At 47.5% G+C, this 7,038-nt stretch overlaps 1 non-coding gene across 1 annotated transcript; it reads right to left on the bottom strand.

Moving 5' to 3' along the window:
- Positions 1-5,894: 5,894 nt before the first annotated feature.
- Positions 5,895-6,016, bottom strand: LOC311370982 (small nucleolar RNA SNORA26). Its single transcript, XR_014640946.1, has one exon. It is a non-coding gene; the product is annotated as a small nucleolar RNA SNORA26 (small nucleolar RNA).
- Positions 6,017-7,038: the final 1,022 nt, after the last annotated feature.

The raw sequence follows: 7,038 nt of genomic DNA, 5'->3' as shown, positions 1-7,038 counted from the left end.
GTGTCAGCTGGTCTTCAGGGGCCTCATTACCTCGTGTCGCCGTGGTCACATCGAGAGCGCGCGCTTGTGTGTGTGTATGTGTGCGTGTGCGTGTGGTGTGTGCGTGTGGCGTCCGGTTAGAGTATGGCACCGGGGCCCAAAGGTCTGAAGCCAGCTGTCACAACGTCACGCGACTCCACTCTCGTTATCGTCAGGGAGACATAGTTGTCAGGGTGGAGGGGGGGGTATTAGACGTGTGCTGGGTTGATTGCAGAAAGGGAGAGTTTGGGTGAGAGACAGAAAGACAGACAGACAGACAGAGACAGACAGTCTCTGTCTGGGGATCAATTGGCTAGGGGCACAGCACACTGATTAAAGTGACACTTGATGATGATGATGATGATGATGATAATGATGTTGTTGATGACGACCATGTACGGCCCTGACTCAGAGGTCAATGCTCTATGACTCCACTGATCAAATGCTGATCATACAAAATAATAACAATCTCTTAACATCACAACAACATTCTCATCAATGCGATGCTGATGCTGTGTTGTCAAGACAACAGGCTCTGGCGGCTCCGAGGGCCTTTCCACCATAGGGGAGGTGATAGGGTACACGCTGGGAATACAAGGAGGTGGGAATCCATGGTCTGCTGCCTCACACGGAGATGATCTTCAAGGACATGGAAAACATCAGAGAGCTTCATCTCACGGGTGTGTGTGTGTGTGTGTGTGTTTCTGTGTGTGTATTTGTATTTGTTTACAGAAGAGGGAGGTAGAAAATGTGTGTGTGTGTGTGTGTGTGTGTGTGTGTGTGTGTGTGTGTGTGTGTGTGTGTGTGTGTGTGTGTGTGTGTGTGTGTGTCTCCCTTTCAGGAAAATTCATGAAAGTGTCATGCTGTGTCTTCTCCCGTGTTGGCTCTCCTTTCTCTAACTCTGAAGCCCGTCTCCGTCTCCGTCTCCGTGCCTTTAAGTCTCTGCTGCTCCAACTTTGTCTTTGCCTCTCTTGACAGTCTGTCTCGCCGTCTTCTCCTTTCAGCCTGCCGTTCCATCAATCAACCAATGCATAAAAACACATCACTCAAAGCGAAACCACAACCAACACCACCGCAGCCACCACCAGTACCTCGACACCACAACCCACACAACCCGCCAATACAATCCTTTTTCCCACAAGGTTTTAAAAACAGACACAAACAGTAAAGTGACAGTGTGTGCGAGTGCGAGTGCGAGTGCGAGTGCGTGTGCGTGTGTGTGTGTGTGGGTGTGGGTGTGGGTGTGGGTGGGTGTGTGGGTGTGTGTGGGTGTGGGTGTGGGTGTGTGTGCGTGACACATCTCACACACACACACACACACACACACACACACACACACACAGCTTGTCTCTTGACCGGAAGCTAGTGGCCTAGTTTCTCCAGAGGAAGTAATCTCGTCCGACAGAGCTAGAAAGGAAAAACTACAGTGGTGGTGGCGGTGGAGGATCCACCAAGGTTCCAGGCCTTCGACTGGCAGGCAGCGACTCTGCCTGCGCCAGGAAACTTTAAAACTTTAGACCACTTTTGACTCAAGTCCAAAGTGGCGGCACCAGAGTTGTTTCAGCTAGGGTAGTCGGCGCCCATAGGTGCACACACAGCGCAGTAGCATAGCCACTACCAGAGTTAGCATCTGAGCTATGCTACTGATAGTAGCATAGCTGATCAGTCACTGATGATCAGTAGCTATAGTACTGATAGTAGCATAGATGATCGGTAGCTATGCTACTATCAGTAGCTATGCTATCAGTGTTACTGATAGTAGCATAGCTATCGATCAACTTTATCCTAATTGTCGGTTTGGTTTGTTTGTGTTTGGTACTGCGTTCAGCAGTGAGTCACAATGATTCCCCTATGGTTTACAGCATGAATAAAATATAACGACACCAACCAGCAACATGTCCAGGTAATTGGTTCGTGATGACGATTTTTGGATTTCTTTGTCGTTTGACAGTGCTTCCCGCCCTTTTTAGTCTTGTAGTCTGCGTACCCAGACAGCCAAACCAGAAATATATAATTATTTTTGTTTTACTAATATTTAGCTCTTATCATTCAGCCTCATCATTATTATCAACAGCCTTGCACTTCTATCGTGACACAGATCAGTCACAATGATTCCCCTATGGTTAACACCATGAATAAAATATAACGACACCAACCAGCAACATGTCCAGGTAATTGGTTCATGATGACGATTTTTGCTCTTCGGGACTTTTTCCCGAAAGACTACTATTTGAAGAAGAGGGTTTTGAGTGACTATTAGTCATCCTGTGGGACATTAAGAGTTCTGTGGCCGGGAAGGTCTAGACTAACACATTGCTAGAGGTTGTGCCTAGACTCACGACACGTGTGTATTTATACTCTCTCTGCCCTGAGAGGAGTCCAACTGTGGCTCTGGTGGAAGTCCTTGGTTGATTGCCTATTCATTTATCCGTAATTGGCCTGCCTCCTAACACTTGTGTTACTTAGTGTTTCGGTCGTCGGTGCTTATAATACCCAGACACTCCACAGAGAGCTTTTTAGGAAATGGTTTGTGCCTTCCGCTGTTCAAATTGCCAATGTGTGAATTGTATTCTTCCAGGCTCCGGTAGCCCTGTTGTCTGTAACGGCGTCTCACTGCTTTAACTGTGACGTCAAATGTCTGGTCACAGTGTTTATCTTGTATATAAGCTGTGCACTGAGAAATGATGATGCCCTCTTGGATGTGTTGTCGTGCAGCCATCTCTGTGAGGAGGTGTGTGTGGGTGACCCCCCCCCCCCCCAGTGTCTCCCTCTGGGATAAATAAAGTAGATCTAATCAGTATCATCACATCATTTTCAGTGCCTTCATTCACAGATCCGTCACGTCTGTTTCGACATGACTCAATAAAGTTTTCCTCAATTAATTTTCTGTGGTTTTTTTTAACCTTGTTGTAAATTATAATTACTCACTTACTATAATTACTACATTTAAATCGAGCAAGTGGTTCTCAAACAACTCTCCGTTCCGTATGTACATTTTAAAAACTCAAACAAAAAGCTTGAAACAAATATCTGGACAGACCTCCACGGGGATAGCGCGGTTCGCCCCTCTCTCAGCTTCCTCTCCCCTCATGAACAGGTGAACAGAGAGTGAAAGTCATTCCTTTTTTAACAGAATTCCAACTGCCACAGCTGTCGGCCCTTTGAATCTCTCTATCCCTTCTGGCGTCTGCAATCACTTTCTTTCCGTTTCTCTTCTCTCCTTCGATTTTCTTTCCCCTGGCATGTTTTGGTTCTATGACGAATTGTCCCCCTGACTTCACCTCTCTCGCGTACTGTCTATCAATCCATCAATGCCCACCTCTCCCTCACTAACTTGTTTCGCTGCCTCTCCATTCGTCTCTCTCTCTCTCTCTCTCTCTCTCTTTCTCCCTTTTAATCTTGCTTATCTTCTCCGTTCCTGTCATTCTTTATGCATTCCCACCCACATCCTGTTTGCTCTTCATCTATCCACCTATCTACCGTTAAGTGAGGACATGTACTTTTTAAATAGATGGTATTTTTTATTTTGAATGGAAAAGAGATAGATAAAGCCACGACCTTGGATTTCTCTGTCGTTTGACAGTGCTTCCCGCCCTTTTTAGTCTTGTAGTCTGCGTACCCAGACAGCCAAACCAGAAATACAGTGCAGACATCACATGTGCGTCATACTTCATATGACGCACATTCAGTGGTGCGCTTTACGGGCAACCCGAGTCGTACGCTCGTACAAAGTTCGGACGAGGCACCACCAAACTGCGGCACACCGAACAGTGGGTGATGTGAAGGGCACGGCCGTGAGCCAGACGGAACGGCCTCCATTACAGCTTCAACTGAGCACAAGCGGGGGCGAGGGAAACCACCGGAGATGAGAAGGCATACGTTAGTGTAGTACTCTACACCACTTAGGTCAAGTGGAATCGCTTTATTTGAGGAGATGTGTTTTTTTTTTTTCTTTTTTTTTACTCACAGTCCAACATCCAAAGAGCTTTTCATCGTCCCCAGTGTGGACTTCAAACACCGGCCTGGATTCACAGCAGCACCCACTCGGCAAACAGCTCTGCTCCTCCTGACGTCGGGCCCGTTCACAGCACACAGACGAGACGGGAGGGGAAGGGAACCCCGGTTTCACCTTTCCTTAAGGGTGACATATTACACCAGGTGTGAGTGGGATTAGCCGTCACAAGCCGTGCTGAAAATCTGCCTCTTCTGACATCACAAGTGGGCGTGTCCACCTAGATGTGTGTGACGGATCGATGAGCAACGTTTGCCACAGTCCACCAGGTAGGCTGGTAGATTGATCTGTCCAGCGCACATCTAGGTGGACATGCCCACTTGTGATGTCAGAATAGGCTAATCACACTCACACCTGGTGGTATAACATGTCACCTTTAACCGACCACTCACGCTTGAACTGGACTAGATTGATTGGCAGATTGGTTGCCATGATGACCGACTCCCGGTCAGAAGGGGCCATTACTTTAACCCCGAAGAGGTGACCCACCTAGACAATGTGAATCTTCCCGAGCGCTACAGATCAAGGAATTCTATATCAATATCCCATTGTCTTAAACAAAAACTCCCGACTTTAACAAAGCATTTTGACAGCCGATAGTCGACTCATGATAGCACATACATGAATGAAATTAAAAGATAACAGCCAAACTGTTTCAGCAACAAACCCATTTCTGCAAGAAAAGAATATGGAAACTAAAAGTCAATATAGAAACTTGACACTGCCAATTGTTCTGTCAGAAGGCTAAAAAGGACTCAATATGCAAACCAGTCAACGGTGACTCACAATTGTTGGCATGAAATGTTTCCTAGATGACCGCACGTATTGCTGACATTTGGGAATATGCCATTTGCACAAATGTGAACCCCTTGGTATTAAAAACACCCATCTTTGCAGAGGATTTGTAGTAAGAGAGCTAGCCACCAGGGCATAGAGGAACCCAGCAAAGACACCTAGCAGCCAAATGGTTTTGGACACTTGCTAACTCCTCCATGGAAACCATGACAACTGAACGCCTTGATAGTGCTGCCAAGAGGCGGGCACAGGTAATCCAAGTGTTGATGGCGTCGAGAGAGTCTTTACCCTCCCAACGAGTACGGCCACAAGTTCTATAGCCGCAAATGACAGCAAGAGATAGAACATTCATACCAGCAATTTAAAAGGCTGTCGGTACAGACTCATATTTAAAGATTCAGTAGAACAAACTCAAAATGGAGGCGGTGACAGAAAAGACTGAAACAGACAATTGAGAACAAACAATCCATCAAGGTAAAACTTTTATTTGTATAAACCATGGAGGAATTCTGTTTCCCCTCGACACTGCTGTTTACATCTGCTGCTTTAGACTCTTCCATACTGGGCATCAGAAAGCTCAGGCACTGGAGATGGACTTGACCTTCTGCTGCTGTTGTTGTTGTTCCTTTGCACGCTTATATCTGCGGTAGTGGTTCACCTGCCAGTCGTCTCTGCCATGCTCAACACTTGTGGTGAATTCAGGGTAGGTTCCTCGCACGTACTGGCCCGTGAGGAACAGCCAGTTGTAAGGGACGTGCTGCTTTAAAGAGCCCATGGGCATGGTGGCTTTTGGTTGAGGTGGCCTGGTGTCGACCACTGCATTTTGAGCATCTTTAGCACCCTTTTCCTGGGTCTCTGACTCGTAGGCACCATCCTCCATCACGCTCTCGATTCGGTGCAGTTCTCCTGGGATGAACTGTGAACTAGGTGACGGTTGGGGATGGCTCATTTTACTGGTGGATGGCTCAGTGTCTTCACCAGCGAGGACACCTAGAGGCAAACCACATAATAAATTAGATTAAAATGAAACGAAATAGCCTGCAGCTTGGCCATCAAGCGTATGGACTAGACTTGTTTCTCCCGACAGGATCGATAGTGAGGGATTGAGCCTCAACCACAGGTTTATGAGAGAGATACTTTACCCCGCTGTGTTAATCATCAAGGACACAGGATCCAGGATGAGCAAAATAAGGGGGCTGTGGGAAAGTGCTCATGAACACGAATACATTGACACCAATGGTTAAGGATCAACAACTCATTCCGGGTACCTTGTGGAGATTCAGCTGTGTCGTGTTTGCTGTGTCCAGAGGGAGGAGCAGGGATCTGAAACGCAGCTGGGTCCTGGCCTCCAGGTCCAGACTCATAGCCAGGGTCTATCTGTCCTTCAGGTTGGGGAAACTTCGCCCATAAGCATATCCATACCCGGGATAATATCCTGAAGGTGGATAATATCCATACCCGGGATAATATCCTGGAGCATTATAAGGTCCATAGGAACCAGCATCATACCCGGTATACGGTCCTGGAGGACGATAAGGTCCATAGGACCCAGCATCATACCCGGTATACGGTCCTGGAGCACGATAAGGTCCATAGGAACCAGCATCATACCCGGGATACGATCCTGAAGCTTCAGAATGTTCATCGTCATGTCCGGGATACGATCCTGAAGCTTCAGAATGTTCATCGTCATACCCGGGATACGACCCTGAAGCTTCATAATGTCCATGGGGATACGATCCTGAAGGCTGATAATGTCCATGGTCATACCCGGGGTACAACCCTGAACCTTCATATTGCCCCTCTTCAGACCCAGGATACCAGTCTGGATCTTCAAAAATGCTATCTACATACCCGAGATACCCTCCTGGAGCTTCATAACTTCCATAGGAACCAGCTCCATACCCAGTATAGCCTCCATAACTACCATAGGAACCAGCTCCATACCCGGATAGCCTCCATAACTTGGATAGAACCAGCTCCATACCCGGGATAGCCTCCATAACTTGGATAGGAACCAGCTCCATACCCGGGATAGCCTCCTGGAGCATCATAATGTCCATGGGAACCAGCTCCATACCCAGGATAGCCTCCATAACTACCATAGGAACCAGCTCCATACCCGGATAGCCTCCATAACTTGGATAGGAACCAGCGCCATTCCCGGCATAGCCTCCATAGGAACCAGCGCCATACCCGGGATAGCCTCCTGG

The sequence above is a fragment of the Micromesistius poutassou genome (genome assembly GCF_964030765.1).
Source record: "Micromesistius poutassou genome assembly, contig: SCAFFOLD_6790, whole genome shotgun sequence".
Taxonomy (NCBI): domain Eukaryota; kingdom Metazoa; phylum Chordata; class Actinopteri; order Gadiformes; family Gadidae; genus Micromesistius; species Micromesistius poutassou.
This window is presented reverse-complemented; position numbering and strand designations above follow the sequence as displayed.